General features: G+C 34.7%; 1 protein-coding gene and 1 long non-coding RNA gene across 4 annotated transcripts in view; one reads left to right on the top strand and one right to left on the bottom strand.

Moving 5' to 3' along the window:
- The window catches only part of LOC138068714 (uncharacterized), a 71514-nt gene extending 69515 nt beyond the window's left edge, over window positions 1-1999 (top strand). Inside the window, exon 3 of the long non-coding RNA XR_011143424.1 lies at window positions 623-1999. This is a non-coding gene — a long non-coding RNA (uncharacterized lncRNA). The remainder of the gene's footprint in view (window positions 1-622) is intronic.
- Window positions 1-21779, bottom strand: part of KLHL4 (kelch like family member 4) — a 94607-nt gene that overhangs the window by 23535 nt on the left and 49293 nt on the right. The window lies entirely within an intron of this gene.

Genomic DNA, 21779 nt, shown 5'->3' with positions numbered 1-21779 from the left:
AACATTTTTAGTTATTAAAAAACTTTTTAGAAAAATATTTTCTCAATTTAATATTACATATTATTAAAATGTAAAGCACCTGTTTTTTAAATTTCCAAGACCAGCTAGGAAACAATGGATGTTGGCTGACTAAATATACCAGTTGGCTTTGATAATGTTAATACATATACTTAAATGTTTAGAAGAGATAACATCCCTTCATCAAGTTAAGAAAAATATTGAAATTTAGCAGAATGAACACATTGAACATTTATTTCAGAAAATACAGAAATAAAGAATAGGTAAATCAGGTAGAGTCACCTAATACTATTGTCAGAAAATAAAGATAAGTTAAATCATTCATTTTCAAAGATCATACATCTTTAAATAGCTAATCAGGATTCAAGGGGGATAATTAGAAATCAAATTATATTAGCATTGAATTGAGACATAGTAGAGAGTTTTCAGTTCCCTCTGCATTACAAGCAAATTATTGTACATCAGTGCTTTTCAGAATAATATAGAACGATATAAGGGTTGGTATGACTGTTGTGCATCTGGCTTTTTCCAGACATCCTTTTTGTTCCATCTGAAAGTCTTCCTCGATCGCGACAGTCTTTCAATTTTTGCATTGCCCTTACAGAAATCCCACAGCCCTTTTGGAGCGTGGCATCTTTTGGACAATGGTGTGTTGAAGGCTTTCAGATCCCCAGTGTATTTAATTTCCTTCAAGCGAAACAAACTACAAAGCAGTCACGTGGGCCTGGCTCTGCCAAACTCATTGGATATGTAAGATCATTTACAGTCTGCACAGATGCATTAATTCCAGGATAACTGAGGTATGTCCACCCTGAGGTGTATGTACGCGTCACCATCAGCTGAGGAACATGAGTACAGCCAGCCTGTTGCATCCCAGACCTTCAAACTCACTCTGCATGTGTACAGTATGTGTATATGTGTTTCTGTCTGGGTAATTTCAAACAGATATTACTCTCTGAAAATACATTAAGATATACCACATCAATACAATAAAATCTCTTGCTTTCTTTGAACTTATTTATTACAATTTTAAAGGCATTTTCCTTTTTAAAGAAAAGAAGGGGCAAGGCAAGTCCACCTATAATGTGTATCCTTTGCAGTTTACAGCTTATAGAAATTAATTTGTCTCAGTGAGTTTAATGACTACACTTTTTTGCTTCTTTTCCTTCAGTTCTCTCCGTTGAATGTGAAGAGGCTGCAAAACTGGATTACATGCTCATTAGTTTTGCCTCAGCTACTTGCTACCAAACTTGTAGTCTGTAGTTTTCATATTTTGTCATTTACCTCCTAGACTTTCTTTCACATTTTCAGAAAATAAAATTTGAAAGCTTTGAACTTTGGAATAAATATAACAATGTCTTTCATGCATCCTTCTGTAATTTATCTTTCTGTATCTCGAATAATGTTTAACAAAATAAAATTCAGTTCTGTCTATTTTCACTTTATCTTCTCATCATTTTTCCTTTTAATTCTTTTTCGCACTTTTCTGTTATATAAATAGAAGCCATAAAATATTGTGGATTATTTTTTCAAAAACATGTTGTGTCCAGTTTGTTACATCCAGTTTAAGCATGGTTGTATAGTATGTATGTTTTTGACATTGCACTTGACCTTGATATCCATAGAAAACAACCAAAATAAAACTCAACCACCCCTACTGCAGAGGCACAGTAACAGTTTCTTGAAATAAATGATTTCCATAGTGGGCATATGTTCGTGGGCAGAGCAATCATTTTCAAGCTGCAAAGATTCACAAAAGGACTTAAAGTCCAAAAATGTTCAGACCTGGGTATTTTTTTCACAGGTTTTGTAGAGTGACCTTTATCTACAGCAGAAATACCACTAACAGTATTATGATTGATTACTTCAAAGACAAAGGTCCTGAGAGACTGAAACATACTGGAAGCAAAAAAAAAAAAAGCTTCATTAACTTTATTAATATTAATTTTATAACTGTTAGTTTATCTTCAGTACTTAATTCAAAACTGTAGCTATAGTATATTAATGAAGTGACGAATTCGAAGATAAAAAAGTTATGTATTTTCCTTAGTGTATGAGTATAAGTGATACACAGAGAACTCAAAAGTTGACCTGCCAAATACAAGAGAGGAAAAAATTAAATGAACTATAGAAGACAGAGGTTAAAGTACATTGCAAAAAGAAGTGAGTAAAAATATTGACAGATCTGATGCTTAAGGTCTGAAATATAACAGAGGATCCTATGGACTGTGGTACCAAGATAGGCAAGCTAATTGCGAATGTACCATCTGAATATGACTATCCATCATATGCTGTTCTATGAGGTATAGTTTAACATGTTGAAAATGCAGATTAGTTCATTCAAATCTACTCAGAAAGGAAACATACAAGATGGAGAATTATTTTTTCTATTGGACAAAAAAAATCTGAAGAACATTGAAAAATAAACATTTCCAGAAGGACATTGGTCCCATGATCACCAAGGACATAGTTTTCTACTTAGTCGTGAGGGAAAATTACTTACGAGTCATACTGAAGAATCAGAACTCCAAACTGCTTAATGTCATCTTTGCGTTAGGGTTCATTCACTAGGGTGGTGAGTTAATACCATTAACGCTACTAATAATGGCTTAAGAACTCAGATTAGACTGGCAACAGCAGAGAGAAACCTCTACTTAAATGATTTCAAAGTAGTTAAGCTAGGTGACCTTCATCTTAGGTAGAGAGCTGACCGAAATAATTTCGGGGTTTTCCTGTAAGAATATATGAAAGCTGGTGAAAATATGGTAATCTTTTTTTAAAAAAGTGAAAAGAACAGGAAATTATGGAACAAACAAACTGAAAAAATGCTTGAACAAATAGTCAAAAAATGTTAAGCATCTAGATGATAAGAGGGAGATAAATACCAGCCAACATGGCTGTTCAGAACAAATCATGTCATACCAGTTTCTTTTTGTGACAAGATAACATAGCTTACTGGAAGAAGAAAATTAGGTGTCAGAAGTCATCTTGAATTTTGGATGACTTCTGGCACTATTTCACATGACGTTTTCAAAATCAAGCCAGAATAGCATGTTTTTACTGAAATGAATATAAGAGAGATGAACAACCTGTATAGTCAAATTTGAAAATTTATCAGGGATTCATTTTCAAAGGCAGAAGCTGTTTTCAATCCATTCCATGGTAACATATTTTGCTTCTGATGCTGCTCAGTATTTTTATTACAGAAAAGCACAGGATAGAAATTGGGTATAATGTTTATATTGATGCATAATAACAGGTTGCAAGGTCTGGGGGAACAGAATTTAATTTCAAAATGCCATCTTTGTCCTTGTCTTTCATGGACTTTATGAATATTTTTCCTTTTCAGAGACCTACTCATCCTTGTGAGTAATTAACTGAATGAAATACAAGATAAAAAATGGCAGTCTAGGTAAAAGCTAGATTTTAGTTTATACTGGATCCCAAGCAAAAATGATGTTATGGAGTAAAAACTTAATTTTTTTTTTTTTTTTAGGTAGGGGGAATGGACATGATGAGTTTTGCAGTACATTCTAGGCCTGTTTTCTTCAGTTCTTAGAAATTCTGAATTATATGAAAATCATTTTCTCTCCTCATAACGTACTCTTCCAACACAGAAATCTTTGTTAATCAGTCTATAAAGGATAAATTCACTTTTTCTCGTTGATTAATTAATTAAAATGTGATAAAACCTAAATGTCATTTACATACCATATCCTTTTTAAAACTGAATATAATCTTTTAAGTACTTCTTTAAGTGTGTCTGTGGCCAAAAAAGAAAACCAAGCTTGATCACAAGGGAACTAAGAAGGATAATATTGCATGAAAAGCATATAATAAAATGCATCATTATGATTTTGTTTTACTTGATAAGGCTATTATATTTTTACAGCAGCTACTTCTCTATTGGATACTTGTTGAATATACGTATTTAACCTGCTTTAATATTTATGAAATGCAGTTTAATCAAGGAACAGTTCAGTTATTACTGTCATTTATAGATTTTGGACCACCTTAGCGCTGAACTGTAGACCATACCATCCACCAGTAGCAAACTATATGCCATTTAGAAATATTATTAGACATCCTAAGGACTTCACCGTAGCTGAAAACTCAAGTGTGACAGGCTATGTGCTGTTCTGGATGTGCTTTAGAAGTGACAAGGCATGAGACAAGACTGCAAATTCATCAATTCAGTTTGTTTGTGTAGCAATATTTAGAATGCAAGTCGTCTTTTTTTTTTCCTCTCATTTCTTTCTGCTCATTCAAGAAAACTGTAGTCAGTCCCCACACAGGCAGACTTTCTCTTATCCAGTTGCTTGAGCTCTGATCCTCTTTCTGTTGCGCAAAGTTCGTGGGGCTGGAGATTGAGAGATGCTGTTTTCCTATGCCAAATCTTAGGACTACAGCATCTGTTGGAGGTACCCCGTATCAGCTGGCTGAGAAATAAAGAAGATATCTATTTCAGTTAAGAAGTATTGACTATACACTGAACACAGCATAAAGTAGTGATAAAGCGGATGCATCTGTACTAATCCCTTGCTGAGATTATCACTTAATTGTCCCAACCACTGCCTTATAATTTCTGCTTCAATTGTCTTATTATTTATTATTCATAAATATAACAGCTAATAATTATGTTCCAGTTTTTAGGGCATCAATAAAAGAATTTGATCAGTAAATCCAAAAGAGCAAGGAAAATTGTATTATACATCAATAACTGCTGGGGTAGCAAGATTAACATGCAATGTAATAAAACAAAAGGATGAAAAGGAAAAAATTGACTGATTGAAATGACTGATGAGCAGAAATATTAAAACCACTATAAACTTGATTTTTTTACAGTCAAATAAGGAAAATAATAACTATACTTCGTCTGGAAATTTACGTACTAGGGTGATCAGATCCAGTCCATGATGGAGGTATCTTTAATGGGGAAAGGTCTGCGTGGGATGACATGAGCCACCACCGCTAACAGTGTAGACGAAAGGTGGCTTTAAAAAGTCAATAAAGTGTCGAGTCTTTTAACAGAATCATTATGTCATAAGTAAGTGGTAATTATGACTCTTAAATGCAAAAATGAATCTGATGAGACAAATATTCAGAGAATAAAATAAAAATCTTTAATAATTGTCATCAATCCTTATTTTGAGGCCTTCCTTTGAAGATGTAGCCTTCTTGGAACTTATTACCATGTCTAGGCTATATATTACATGTGCTTTCTAATTTCCATGATACAGCTGCTACTGAATTTTGTACTACTTGAATCATAGCTGATAGAGCATCATATGCATAGATATGTAAGTTAATGAAGAGACTGCTAACTTTTAGCCTAAACTGAAAGTTTAAACTGAAAGTTCCTTTAGAACTTGGAGCTCTCAACTGCCTGTTTTTGATAATTTGTTATTGCTAGTATTAACATAAACTTGCCACTTCTCTTGGTTGGAATTAGTTAAAATAACTTTTCCCATTTGGGATCATAAGTACAAATGTGTGTACCATTATACATAAGAACTCAGGCACACCAGCAGAAGTACTGTAGCTGTTCTGGGTTTTCCCTTTCCCCCAGACACGATGATGCACAAATGAATGCCATCATGATTAGTATCAGGACAAATATGGGTTAGGATGTTTTAAATTCTCCTGTGAATGGAAAGCATTTATTTGGTGGGGTGATTCCACTGATAAACCAAGGCTTCAATAAAACTGCCGAGCTTGTGAGCACTGTGCAGCCTTTTACGCTGGTGTCAGCTGTGGCCGCATCGTGAATTCATCTTGCAGAGGGGGCTAGATCCAAACACTCTCCCTATATAAGCTGTTTTCATCTGGAAATTGTATATTTATTTTTTTAACAGAAGAGATTAATTATAAAATTATTTTCAGGCTTACTGCAGTCCAGATTGTTCTTGTTTGCATGTGTACTCCCACAGTTAAGCTTTTGCTACTAAGAATACCATTTGTTGAAAGCTTCATGCATTTCTTTATTGGAATCTTAAGTCTGCAGTGGTTTTATGCAAGAGGATTTGCTGTATACAGATAATTAAGAAATGGCATGCTCCTATATATATTTTAAACAGTTTCTGCAGTTTCTTACTGTGTAAAAGCAGAAAGCATGGTTTGGATCATCTTTGTTTGCACTATAGCATTATGTAAATTGTTTTCATTTAAGTGCTCAAGACAAAATTTGAAAATACTGCCATTAGAGAAATGCTTATATAAGGCTGGGATTTTGTTCCTGTTTTGGGGGTTCAGTTTTGAAAGCGGCATTTTGTCCCAGACCCTTTCAGAACCTTCAAGATAACTTAAAACGAGGAGCCAAGTGGCCTCTGCTTCCCTTAAGTCGGAAGGGTGGGCTGGTAAAGGCAACGGAGCGAGTCCGTTGCCCTCAGTGGGCACCCAGCACGGGGCACCCCGCACCGCACGCCCAAAGGGACTCAGGGGTGGAGTGCAGCCCCTTGGGAGCCAAATCTGCAGCTCGGCCTTAAGGCCTGAAGTGCGACACTCGTAGCCTGGCGCAGAGGTTCTTAGCCAGCTGGTACAAAGTGCTGAATTCACCAGAGGGGTTGTCGTAGCTAAAATCAGCAAATCTTTCTCCCCCTGTTGAGTGGCTATGGGATTGCACAGTAACCTGTGCCCATCCATGTCGACATTTGTAATATAGTAGGGATTTTCATTTTAAATAATGTTTCTCTTCCTGATTTAGACAAACCTAAATATGAAACTTTACTATAAATACTATAATGGCATGATTGTGTTCTTAAAACATTTATTTCTGTACCATGAAATAATTCCTTCAAAATTGGAGCTCTAGGAATATCTAATCAGCCTAGAGAGCAGACTGGCTGAACGTTCGTTACTGTTTTATTATAGTAGATATGCATCTATATTCAGATGATGCAATCATCTCAGACAAACCATTTAAATGAATGCTATCTTAAATTATTGTTCGATAACATTATCCTCCAGGATAATTAACATAGTATTCATTTACATTATGTAATGGAGAATAATAACGAAGTGAAATGTTGCAGGTATAGAAGATGGAGGTATATGCATTACCATCTTAAAATTAATCTTTCTTTTGATAATCCCAAATGCAATAGGAGCTACTTATCTCCAAAATCCATGTGCCTTTTTTTCTCTAATTATAAACGTTAATTGAGTTTGTTTTTTATTCTTTGTGTGCATGTATAAAAAAGCTATCACCTTACTATTCACAGATAGAATATTTTAAAGTAGGGATTTAAAGCAGAAATTACAAGCAGCTGCTGAAAATTATTTCAGAATTAATCAGATGCAAAATCTGCATATTATTCCTTTATAACTATCTTCTTTACTACCCAAGGTTAGTCAGATACTACATAGAGACAGAGAAATTACGATGCAGAAATTGAATATTGATCTGTATTATTCATTAGTAACAAAACCAGTTACACTTACACTTACAGTGTTATCGTATGTGTTTGAACTAATTTAGGAATTTGATTAGAAAATACCGGGTTAATACTGCTGTAGACAGGAGCAGCTTCACAGAATGTGAGGACATTAGACATGATGTTATCTGTAATAGTGATGAATATGGCCTGTAGTAATTATTTACTATAAGAGCCAAAAGCCTATCATTTTCTCTAATCCAGCTGGCTTAATCACTAACACTCTGATTCAACCACTTCCTGATTCAACCACTTCCTGCAGAATGAGAAAGTATTATATCTGTTATATGTCTGGCATGGGGAATATTATTGTATAATTATTTTTAGAACAAAATCGTATTTTTAATTTATATTGATTTTTCATAAGGTAAATTAGAAAAGCAATAGCAAGTAATTATACATTAAAATTTGCCATGTAAGAGATATCACATAATCATACCACATAATGTGTCCCACAAGAAAAATTTCTTTGTCTTGATTAAGACAAACTCTTACAGCACAAGAAGAATTCTGCAGTCATCCCTGCAATACATGGTCCAATTTTTGTATTACATGATTATGTCAAAGGGAAATTAAAAGTCATTGAAGGAGAATTTCAGTGAGAGTGTTTACTTGTTGCTCAGCTTTCTTGTAGCTAACGATAATATTAGTAGTTAATTTAATAGCATCTTTCTAAAGACCAAAAAATGAAGTAACCAGAACTATCTAAAACTATCTCAAGCTGTCAAAATATACATACTGAAAAGTAATGACTAAACACTGGGCATGAGTTTATTGCTCATTTATTCAGAAAACACATAAAAAATACATACAAGAAAATGGTTAAAAAATTTTTAATTCATATTAACTGCATGTTTCTTATTTCATTGAGGACCTTTCAAAAGGCTCTAGATTTGAAAGGTTGCAGGGAAGAGGACCTGTTAAAATATTTTATCTCCTCTCATTGCTGTTGGCAAAAGTGGAAAAGGGAGGGCTTAGGGCATCTATATAAAGATGAAAGTATAAGAAAACATGAACTTGAGGGGGTTCCACCTCCATCTAACAGATTTCTGAAAGGCTAGAGAAAAATGAATTTTCAATAGCAAGCCTCCTCACTTCTAGCTCTTTGAGAATTGCAGCTAATCAGATACAAGTAAAGCTGAGAGATTTTTAAGACCCAAAGCAGTACTATATTACCTTAGTACATGAGTTTCGCTTTTTTGGTACTTGATCAAAGGCAAAGGAGCTCTATTCCTACGCTTGCCGTGGCCATTTCATCTCTTGCATCTTTTATTTTCTGCTTGTATCTATTTAGATTCTAGCTGTGCGCTACCAAAACTTAGGCTTTGCTTAACTGGGAAAACAGGATAATCCCCACTCAGCCGTTCTCTAATGCTGAAGGCACCACAGTTTTAAATTTCAGTTTCAATAACACACTTCCGCAGTCAGGTAAAATTCTATAGGCATGTTCCGAAAGCATTTTCTCACCCAAGATCTGATGTAGCTGATCTCCTGGGTGCCTCATTCAAGGCTAAATGCTCCTTAAATAGAAAAAAACCTGTATGATTCTTAACCTATTTAACCAATGTGTCCTGTTAAATAGGTGTGCTGTAAGAATATTTAATAGATCAAACTCAAAGACAGTGTTGATTTTCTTTCTCTCCAAAGCAGGAAGAGAGGAATGTTTATTACTCTCTTTAATCTATAGCTCAGGATTAATGCAGAATTCACCAAGGAAGTGATTACAAACAAAATCAGCTACTTCTGTAGTGTGAATGTCCTTACTACAACCTGAGGTTGTTTCAGGTTGGAATCCTCAGATTTCTTCTCTTGGAACTTTTCCACTTTACTTGTCTTAATTAGAAATTTATTAGATGAGAGAGAGAGAGAGAATGTGTGTATACAGGTATGGTCGGCCTCAGAGTTCAAAAACACGTTTGAGAGTTGTAGTTTTCTATGCTGTAAAGAAGCTAAGTTTGTATTAGCTACATAATTTTATCTATGGCTGACTCCTTCCTCTTAAATGTGTAACTATACTCTGAGAGTGTTTCCCTCTCTCAAATATTTCATATGATCATAGGTACAGACATCCTGATACGAAAGTGTTCTCCAACTAGTCATCTTCCTCTGCTTTCCTGTGTCTGAAAGTGTAACTGGAATTCAGATCTGAAAAGGAGTTAGAATAACTTAACCAGCTGTATTTGTATCTGGCTCAAGTGAGTGGATCTGCTTTAAAGTCAGCACAATTAAGGCAACATACACTGAATTCCCTCCCACATGCACTGGAAAGAATGGTTAATGTTAGAAATTAATGTAGACTATTGTGCTTTATCTCTGCTTTTATCCTTGGCCACTGACTTTCACTTTTAAACGTCTAAGAAATATTTTAGTGTTCATTAAGTATTATATGCACTTTTACTAATGTCAGAAATGAGTGCTCACTGAACATTTAGTATTCTTCCTTAGAAAAGTAGCTTTTTAAATATAGTTACTTAAAATTGTTTATTGAAGATATCTCTGTCATACATGAGTCCATAGCTTCCTTGCAACATAAACGAGAATTACCTTTATAATCTTTACAGATAAGTCTGTTAGGTCGACTTTTATTTGACAGTATCAAGTGTATTAAACACTATATTTCTGACAATACGTTTTAAGGAAACATGTACTGCTGATGCTGTTGGTGGCATTTATCTTGGCAGACACAGTGGTAGCTGCTCCAGCAAGCCTTTGTTTGCTTCAACCTCAGCTCACTTTGACAGAAACGGAATAAGCATACAAAATGTAAGTTAAAGGTAGTATTTGAAATTGAAATAAAAATACAGAAAATCTGAAAATGAAATCAAATGAAATTGATATGAATTGATAAGAAAATATTGCATATAGTATCATTATGTCTGAGATTTCTTTTCCTTTTTTTAAGGTCCTTAATGAAATATGGACATAAAGGCACAGAAACAGTTGATGTAGGAATCAAAAAGGGAGTGTTCTGGAGGAGATTTAGTTAATCAGGATGAAGGGGGAAATGTGCTGACACACCTTTTTTTCTGCAGAGTGAGGTGCAGTTTTGTGCAGAAGGTTGTTATGTCCTGTGGTAATTATACATTGTTGTCATAGTAGCAGCGGTGTCAGGGAATAACCTGTAATCTTGTTGCATTATCTTTTTCATTCTTGATGAAAAGACAGGGAAGATTCAAGAACTAATGAATAGATATGGATGAAGGCAGTTCTAACAAAACAATTTAAGTACACTTCCATATTGAAACCTTTGTTTTTAAGTCCTGTAGCTGAAAATACTGTAGATTTCAAAATAATTCAAGAGAGATGATTAAAACAAACAAAAAAGTATACTTAATTATAAACTATAACAGCCATTAAAGGGTATTTTAGGAGAGGAAAGCACATTATTAATTACTGGCAAGGCTTACACTATAATTTGAAACAAATTGATCCATCCAAATCAATTGTATACTGTAGCTTTACAGATACGTAAACAAGACCACAAAAACCTTCTTACAGTAAGTCACTGGAAAGGCCTTTTATACTTATTAGAATAATTTACAATAATTGCTTTCCTATCCTGAAACATAAGTCCAGCTTATATTTACAGGGATATGTGAAAAAGAACGAGAGTTTCAGTCATATATTTTATAAGCAGAAAAAATATGACATAATAATAACGATCTAAACTCTGCAGTGTATATTTTGGCCAAGGCGGTCATTGAAGCCTAAAAATTACAATACTCTCTTTTGAATGCATGTAAAGGTTTTGAAGGAAATTAAATGTACGATCTAAGTGATTCAGAGTGTAAAAATGTCTTGGCAATAACCAAATTAGATTACTTTTATTTCTGTTTATTGAAGAATAGTAAGGTACTAGTACTACCTATTAGTCAGCTGCTAGAACTTTAAAATAGGACTAATGATGGACAAATACTGAATTAGAAAAGTTGGGTGATCAGAATTTTCCTTATTAATAGTAATCCTTGTGCTGTAGTTTCAGGTTTTACAACACATTTGTTATAAAGTTGGAAATCCATGGAATAGACTTCCAGCTGACAGATTTCAGTGTAGAAGAAGGTCAAAGAGCTAGTGGTATGCTTCAGAAAGGAGCTTATGAAACGGCTGCTGAGAAAAGGACTGTATGCCCAGTTTTTCCCCACGTTAATTGAAGGGTGGTGTTGCCCAGTTCAGAGAAAAGTAAGAGAGTGTTTTGCTCAGGGCATGGCATTTTCTTATATTTTCTCTTTTTGGAATAATTTCCTTGGGATGCCTGTGGTATTCACTGTTCGAGGGTGGAGGAAGGCAAAATCACATTATCGTATGACCTTATAAAAACTAAAAGAGCAATTTTATCATTTATTCAATAAAATATGTATCATCTCTCTTGCTGAGGTTGTAATATAAAAACAACTGAATGAAGCATATGATAATATGCTGGCATAGCTAGTCTTTATAGAGAAGACAGATCTTTGTTTTGATTTGTTTTCTGCCTCCTGAGGATGGAACTGATTATTTAGATTGCTCTACATTGTTTCAGTGAAAATGTGGTCACAAAATTAATCTATCTGTTAAGATGCTTCACCAGTCACAGCACTTTTTCATTTCAGTTAGCTTTACAAAATGCTCAGAGAGGTTGTGCAGTCTCCGTCCTTCGAGGTTTTCAAGACCCAACTGGATAAGGCTCTGAGGAACCTGGTCTGATTTCACAGCTGACCCTGCTTTGAGCAGGAGTGGGGCTAGAGATCTGCTGAGGTCTTGTCCAACCCGAATGATCCTGTGATCCTATGACACTTAGAAATTTGAAAAAGTGGAAAAAGATAATAGTATATTTAATGGGGATTCCAAATCTCTGGGTCTGGGGAGAAAAGAGGCTTTTAATATCTTTTTTTGTCAGCCTTTATGTAAACACATATCTGTTTACCATCTAATTCTTTAAAGATTGTCCAGAAAGCATTTATCATGAGCATGGTAAATCATGTGACACTTATCATGATTCAGAAGAAACATTTTCATCCTTAAATGTTTTTAACAAAGTATTGTGCTAAAAGATATTTATGTATATTTGATTCAAAACTCTTGCAATCATGGTTCATTGTTTACATATGTTTTGAATCACAGCTGATGAGCCAGAAAACCAGCACAAAATTCTCCACTGTATTGGACAGATTGGAGAATTTTCTGCAGTAAGTGGTAGTATGATGTCCAAATTAAATGATGGTTTTCATTACTCTCATTAGATTACTTTGTAGCGAGATTCATTTTCTGCCTATTCCCAACCTAGCCTAAACTTATTTTGTTGGTTCTAAGACCGTACGGATGTCTAACTTGGTATGCCTTTCTTTCTCTTCTGTTATCCAGCGATATTTTAATAACACTATGGTTCACAAATAGGCAACAGTGGCATGTTTGGGTTCTATACTTACTAATGTTTGGTTAGTGCAATAGATATCTGTTATAAATGTAATTCCAAACAGTATAACACTATATTTTTAGTACAATGAATATCTTAATTCTCTTCTTTAAAAGCAAGTATCTTTTTGCTTTACTCTTTATATTCTAAATTGAATAAACAATAGCTAAGTACCTTTGATAGCACATTATGGGATGAGGAGATTCTTAGATGAGCTCAATTTTCTGTTAGTTTTTTTTTATTTTATTTTGTTGAGGAGGGTTCAAACTAAAAACCATTCTTAACTTTTAAGTAAATCTTTCAAGCTCTGTTAGAACTCAAGTACTCGAAACACTGGTTCCTGGCATGTCATATGGTCCAGTAAAAAACCTTTCAAACGCTGCTTCCTAAGGTCGCAACATACTCTTAAGACTAGCTACATATCTATTATGTGACTGTAACCTAAAATATGATTCTGCGTGCATTTGCAGGCCCAGCCTGCCAGGGGGGTGCAATGCATAAAGCTGAATTCATGAATTGTATTTCTACCCTTTTGAAGTACCTTCCTTGCACAGACAGAGTGAGAATACACATTCTTTATAGCTGGATCTGTACCAAGAGTAGATAATGCTATATAATATTATGCCATTCCCCAAATTATAAAGAAGGCCACTAAAAATCGAAAGACTAAAATATTACAAGATTTGAAAAGCAATTATTTCTCAGTCATTTAAATCCCTTTTTTCCCTAGATTTCTGGAGCTGTAGCTCTCTGAAAAAGAAAAGCAGTATATATTTTTACGCTCAGTGGCAAATCTACTAGCAGTAGGAGAAAAGGAGCAGAAAGAAAGAAGAAAAGACTTTTACGGTCTTTTATAGGACAAAAAATGTATTGAGATCACTGAGAGACTGATGCTGTTGATACACGGAAGGACTAGGTCACTGGGAGAGACGTAACTCAGGCGAGGGCAAAAGGATAGAAAAGTCAGGAGGGAAAGCCATAGCTGTGGCTTTATATCTTTGCAGCTCTCTCCAGCCAGAGCCCCCATTCAAATTTCCCTTAGTGTTGACTCCCTAGTTCACTTCCCTGCTGAACCCCTAGGATGAAGGGAAAGAAAACCATTTTTCTGGATGCTGGACATGGAGTCAGGAGTTCTGCCTTTGCCTGGAGCTAACTTTATCCTGAGCCCTTTCGTCTGCTCAACAGAGAGACAGACTGGCCTCTAATCATGGTAGACCGCAAGGTAGCCTGGTGCACACAGTCTGTCAGCTCCATCGATACTAAGGAGATAAAGGGAGAATGGGGAACACGTGCAATAGAGTCTGCGTAGAGCAGGCTACATAACATGTTTTGACAAGCTACATCTGTCCCAAGGGTCAAAACAGTGGGCCAGAAATAGCACCACCATAGCTGGACTTGTTCTTGCCACGTTCACTACATTAAATATTGAACAAAGGCAAGTCTTTTGTCCCAAATAGATGATTATTTAAAATGTGAACTCAAATGGATCAAAACCAAAGGTAATGTTTGAACAAACATCCTCATCCGGAAACAGAAACTTTTAATCACAATGCTTTTGCAGTATCACGGCGGCCACAGCAAAAATGGAAAAACTTCTAGCAAAGACATAAAACATGACTAAGAGAAAATTGCAGAGGTATTTGTGTCCTCCCTGCATGTGTACATCTGCATCTCTGTTTCTTCACATTCTAAAGCATTCTAAAATGATGTGACATAGGGACCCAGAGCTTTCCTGTGCATCCGCGCTAAAAGAACACTGTAAAAGAGGTTTCCCTAGCAACGCAACCATATGTAATAGCTTTAAATAGGTTTTCTCCAACTCCTAGGATTGCTTAGTGTTTTGCATATGATTTCCACTTCAATTAAGGTATATTTGCCCAGTTCCAAAATGTTCTTCATTTTCTCCACCTTTATTAAAATGAACGGGTTTGAAAATGCTCACGTCTTGCAAGAATGCCTCCCTTTGACTTCTAATTGATCAGATAAACCAAAGCATAGCAAATCATGACCATTTTCTCTAATTTATCCCCTCTATATTTGCTATTATTTTTATCGTAGTTTATATATATAATTATAATATATAATACACAATATATATAATTTTATATACGTATAATATTTTATATAGCATTTTATAATAACTATACTAGTGTATAGTTGTTGTAACAGAAAACTTTTAGTTCAAGTAGTAGCCTTTGATTTCTGTGATAATTATTGTCATAAGCAGAGAAGCCAAGCAGCTGTACAGTATACTGCATCAATCATAACATACATACATTGTTTTGCATTTTAGTAGCACTTAGAAGAAAATTATGGTACTTGAAAACACTGAACAGTTCTTATTTTGTCCCTAGGAAGCAGATATCAGATACCTATTTTTAACATGACCTATCTTTAACACCCTCTCAGGAGGAGAGGGAATGGGCACAAAGAGAAACACAGGAAATTCCGCTTAAACACAAGAAAGCAAATCTTTATTGTGGGGGTGGATGAACAGTGGAAAAGGTCCCTAGAGAGGCTGCGAAGTCTCCATTCTCAGAGATATTCAAAACCTTACTGGACATGGTCCTGGGCAACCTGTTCTAGGTAACCCTGCTTGAGCAGAAAGGTTGGACCAGATGATCTCTCGCGGCCTCTTCCAATCCCAATTATTTTGTGATTCTGTGATATGAGTAAACTATGATACTAAGAGATTAAGTCGTTTCTCTGAATGTGCATAAGAAGCAAGCAACAGGATTTTCAGAACCTAATGCAACAGGTCATAAAATCATACAGTTAAAAAATTAAAAACTGGCTGAGAGAGCCTGAATTTAATTAAATCAAATGTTAATATATGGGTAAGACCTGTAGATTCTTGCCCAAACTTTTTCAAAATATACATAGGAAAATTGAAAAAAGAATCCCATATCAGACATTGCTCTCTTTTCCAATGAATATGTTTGTTTAGTCTAAGTGGGTTTTAGTAGAGAAAATGATGAAGGAAACTGTTTCATTTCTAGATAAGGCAGGCTCGTGCAACTGTAGAACGCAACATGAGATTACAGTACCTTATTTCTTGACAAACCTTTTAAAACTGTAGTCATTTAAATGTTGTATCATATATTTAAACCTCAAATGAAGTAATGGTTATGAGGTAGGGTATTGCTTTAAATACCTTTAGTTATCTTTCTCGTTACTTGTGAGCAGTAGGCAGACTTTTAGTGAAACAGCCTGACTCATAGTATAGAAGAGGAACTGTTAAAAGAATTAAATGAAAGATGTTTTATGCAAACGATTACTGTACAGGAATAAGTGTTAGGAAGAGCAAGGTTGTAAGATCTTGTTCTGTCTGTCTTAATTAGCTTTGAACTGCATTTTGACTAATAGAGCATTTCCTGGCAAAGCGGAGGAGGGAGCGCACTGGAAGAAGGTTCATTGTCAGAGCTGAGTGACAAGTTCTCTTGCCAGCGTAGCTGAGGCGGAGTTTGATTCCACACAGGGAAGAAAATGTTGTTATAGTTTTTGTTTTGAGATCATTTTTCACACTTACTCCCTGTACTTCCCTTAAGATCATTCTGTGAATCTGGATAGTACCTTAGCCGATTTTTGGGCACATACCTACAGGTATTATAAACTAGCCATATTCTTCATCAAATCACCTGAAATGATCATTCTCTAAATGTACTATCATTAAATTTTTCTAGCAGAATGAAAGGAGCTAAATCAAATTGGTATGTGTTACTCCAGCTGTTTGATTATAGCAAATATATTCCTGTATTTCTTTAAACATGACAGATTTTAGTAATATTCCTCATTGGTCACAGTATTTTGTATAGTTCGGAAGCAAACAAAACATTTGTGAAAAGAAACTATTTCTTTTGAAATGCTTTCTAGCTGTAGCTTTCAAATTAAGCCCATCTCTCTTCCCTCTTCTAAAAAATGCTTGAACAATCATACAATTTCCTGTTGATTTCACAATTGCATAAGCTCAGTATGTCTGTAAAAACAGACATCTGCATCTGTCACATGTGTTTAATCATCTCCTTAACTTCTTTTCTGGAGAGATTGAGAAATTATTTTTAAAACTGTAGTAACTCCTTAAAAAGTAATTTAACACCTACCTTTGCTGAGATTAAGCCATGTGGAAATGAGAAGATAATTGAATCAGAAAGAAATAGTTAGAATGGTCATAGTTTCTTAAATTAGTATTAAATGTTATGTTTTCTCCCTTGCTTATGAAAACTGTGCATGTTAAATATAAGCCTGTAAAATGTTCTGTGCTTTTATGAGTCATGTTATTTCTTACTGCAGCTTGCTTTGACATCCAGAGGTCCTTTTCAGCTTTAAATTATTCTATAATTCTCTTTACATAGTTACGAAAAAAAATGTTTTGGATAAATACCCACTCTGACGAGAAGCTAAATATAAAATGCATTTCAAACTAGAAGCTGATTTCTTCCTTTAGACTTTAATAACTGTTTCTACCCACTTTAATTTCACATAGTTTTTGTTCTTTCAAGTTTATCACAAAACGTCATAGTAGAAGGACAAAGTAGAAATGAAATCCACTGAGGATGCATGCATTTGAGACATACTGATTCTAATTTCTGTAGTAGGAGCTCTTGTATGAGGCAATAGCATTTATTTTGTCTGAGTAACTTTTATTCATCATTATTCCTTACATTCCCCCTTCACCTAAAAAGTGCTCTGCTTCCTTGCATGTTATCCACTTCTATAAAAAAGGTAAATCTGCTCTTAAATTTTAATTCTGCATCAGATGCCACTTACTGTAACTTCCCAAGGTTTCCACACTTAGTAAATACTGGATATGAAAGGGAAACTTTTTTGGTTCCTCTCGCCTGTATTTTTTGTCCAGTTGAAAATGAATTGAAGTAAAATGCTATTAAAATTCAGTTTCATTTCACTAGTTAGCCCATGTGCTATGTGTGCATTGTTCAATTCTTAAGTAAAGCTAAAGTAATCTCTGGCACCAGCAGATGCAGCATCTCATTGATGCCAATAGGGTGTTCATCAACCATCATTGCCCAGAATGTCGTCCTTGCTCCCCAGCTGCCAACTTCTTCCACTCCTTTAAAATATTGAAATGCCACATGCGACTTGCAAAGCATCACTTTGGAGAGGAGATTGGCTACAATATCTTAAATGATCCATTTGAAATGTCCCATGTTTTAAATTCATTTTTTGACCTTTAGTTAAAGGTCATCTTTAGCAGACAATTAGTTTTTGCTGTCCCTGAGGTAGTAATGAAGCATGTCCGCAATCCACTGTAGACTGACATAGAATCTTCTTTTTAAAATATATTGCTGAATCTGAATTAAATTGTTGTAAGTTTTAAAGAAAATAAGTAAGCAAGTTATGGCTCTCAGTATATGGACATGCTGCTCTTGTGAAAAGATTTAAAAATAAAAAAATCGGAAATGTATATTAAAAGGCAGACAATCAAACAGATTTTAAAACATCTCCTTCTCTCTTTTAATCTTCTTTTTTTTTTTTATAATATGGTTTTGAGATTGCAATAACGTAGAAAAATATTGCAAAGTTACCATTTATATCATCACATATAGACGCATTAATAGTATCCTTTATTTGATTCTATCTCATGTAGAAATACTGAGGAAGTAAGGTAACTTTTGGACCCAGTGTAATAAAAAGTTATACTTGCACATGATGTTATGTGAATACTATCAAATATATGTAGAACTGGATCATTATACACCAGTTAAAGCATGAAATATCTTTAATGCCGTACACGTATATAAATGAAACATAAACACTAACTTACTGTAGGGCAATCTCCTGTTAGTGTGCGCACAAGAGATGGGAACTAAAGAAAACGTGGATTGTTGTTTCCTTTAAATTGGTAGAGTATGCTCATCAACTTTTCAGACTTTCATCTATATTAGGATGATATTGATCATATTCTTCTAACTGAAAATATGCTTATTGGAAGTTATTGTTAGGTCTAGGGTTATAGTTATTATTTCTAAGTAAGTTAAAAAAAAAACAACTTACAGTCAACAAGAGTTTGTCAAGAGTAACTTAGGCAAAAAAACAGTCCTTCAGCAATGTAGGTAATATGTAGACTGTAGTAGGCAATATGGAGAGCAGAAATACGTAGCTGCCATTTATATCTTGAACATGAGAATATTCTCTGACACTGTCTCATATTAGATTCTGTGAAGCTCAGCATGAAGTACTGCTTGGCATAAATCATTATGGAGTAGGTGTAAAACTGCTTTAAAATCATACTCATTAAGTAGTTATTAATGTTTCACTGATAAAAAGAAGGCTAAATCAAACTGGGTTCCTAAGGAACTTTCTACTGAAGTTCCACTATGTTCTTTCACAATATTTCTCAGTGTCTTGGAGGAGGGAATGAAGAGCATGCTTTAATAGTAACATTACTACAATTAAAGATCGTGCCAAGCTGAGAAGAGCTGCAAGTACATTGGAGAATAGGATCAGAATTGAATATTAAATCAATAAATTGGAGACATTATCTGATAAACATAATGTAGAATTTATTAGTACAAAGTACTATATTTAGGAATAAATAACTACAAAAATGTAGAGATGGTTTAGGAAACAGGTCTTCAGTGAAGGTTAGGGGAGAATGATGAATCACAAGGCAGCCATAAGCAATGACATCATGTTGTTGACAAAAAACACCGAGCAGGATATTCAAATAGGATTTTAGTCAGAATTATACGTTAGTAAACCTGCTGTCTACTCCAGAATTGTCAGGCTTTAACCAGAATGTATTCAGTTCTGACCACAGCACTAAAGTACACAGACATCCCGGAGACTGTCAGGAGACAAGAAATGGAAATGACAGAAGTTGTGTAACATAAGATTTCTGAAAAAAAGACTGAAAGATTTGGGGCTCTTTAGACTTGTAGCAGTTTTCAAATATATAAAGGAATGCTGTAAAGAAGAATGGTGTGAACATAAGAAGGATAAGGAGAACAATATGCTGTCTATATCCACAGTGGGTAGATTAGGAAAAAATGAGTTTAAATTGTAGTCAAGATAACGAAGGAATCACCTAAAACCCAACTTTGGCATAGAAGGATTGACATGCTGTTCTTTGTAATGCAAATATTTTATTTGTTAAATTGGGGCTTTTTGAAAGCTTTTCTTCAAAATGCTGGAAGTTCAGTGAAAGCACGAAATAAAATTGCAGAGTTATGTTTTCATTTAAAAATAAAGGCTGCTACAGTGTGAGATTAGGAATACTTACTTCTCGCCTTTTGCCTTAGACATCACATATAGTTTACAACACTGATTTCTTACTCAGCAGGGGGAAATAGTGTCATGATGTACTACTCTGAATGCAGCACTTTATCATCTCTGCAAAGGATACATCCGTTCATATAACAGGTAAAATTGGAAAATTGATGCATTGGAATTCATTTTCAATCATTCTCATGAATCGGTTGTACTTTGTTTATTTGGATCTCAGGACTGTACTCTTAATGTGGAAGAAAAATCTGTTTTGACCAATGGTTTTGTAGAATCATCCATATGTTCTGTTTCCACAGGGAAATTATCTCATTTTATTTTTTGAAACTGATCTTTCGTATGGAAAAATAAAACAGACATCATGTTTCACTGGATATCTGTTATAAACTTCATAGGGCATGATGAATGCATAGTGTAATGGCTCTCCCCAAAAGGGTGTTCAGCAAAAGGAAACATGACAGCATGTGGCCTTGGCCTATGCCACGTTAGCTGAGGAAAAAAATGGCATCGTATAGGCAAGAAATTGGGGTCAGGCACTGCTCGCTGTTTCCACCTGTTCAGTGTTCCAGTCTCTCTAATTCTTTTGGGATACTGCAACAATAAAAAGGTTACTTTTTTCTTTTGCGCATCTTTATTTCACCCTGAAATGTGAGTCAAGGCTACTGTCTGCTACTGGAAGTAAAGATAGAAGAACTCTGGGAAACCCCTGTAGTAGAGTATATGTGAAACAGCCATGTGTATATATGTGTGCATTTATGTATTTGTCAGAGAGGGCGAGGGAAACGATTTATGAGTTATATCTATATGGCAATCAAAAAAAAAAATTAAGATGAGTGTCTTAAACAAGATGAACTACCAAAATAATAGAACTTCATAAATAGAAACTACAGAAAATGCATTGACTCAGTAAAGAGGATTCTCCTCCTGAATATCTTTTTCCTTTTACATCATGAACAACTGCTTGGATTATGGTATCGAAAGCGTCTACTAAAATAAATTCTCTCTCATATGGAAAATTAGAAAGTATGTATTCTTAGCAAACCTAGAGTTTGTCAGGAACTTTTCAAGTAGAAGACTGCATAAGAGAGAGATGATGGAGACTACATTCATTACTGAAATCTAACTGCCTTTGGGCAACTAGAAAAAGAGGTAAACATACTTTACCAGCACCCATGGGCTTGGGATTTTTTTAAACACTGTACTAGTAGAATCATAATATATCTCCCAGAGAGCATGCATAAATTGATGTGGCAATGGAGCATAATGCAAATACTAGGCACATTGCTCATATTCACAAAAACTGAGTTTCCACTAAATACTTCAGTTAAACATTTGTGACTGGAGTCATATAGAATAGATGATATATCTAGAACTGTGGGAAAATGATGTATGCTCTAAGTGTAAATAAATATTTTGGAAAACAAAACAAAATGATTAATGTATAATTCATATATTTGTGCAAATTATTATACAGTAAGAAGCAAAGAAAAACAAGAGGTTTATACAGACGTGCTTTTGAGTCCAGAATTTACCAACAGAAGTAATCAAGGTAATTCAGTATCAAGGTTTATGGTTATTAGGAGGTCTCAGTGCTTTCTCAGTTTGTGTGTGCACAGGTGTGTGTTTGTGTACGATGCACAAGATCAAATTTTTTTTTAGATGAGTAAACAAAATCTAGCAATCAAATCCTCAGA

Source organism: Struthio camelus, chromosome 11 (assembly GCF_040807025.1).
Source record: "Struthio camelus isolate bStrCam1 chromosome 11, bStrCam1.hap1, whole genome shotgun sequence".
Classification (NCBI taxonomy): Eukaryota; Metazoa; Chordata; class Aves; order Struthioniformes; family Struthionidae; genus Struthio; species Struthio camelus.
This window is presented reverse-complemented; position numbering and strand designations above follow the sequence as displayed.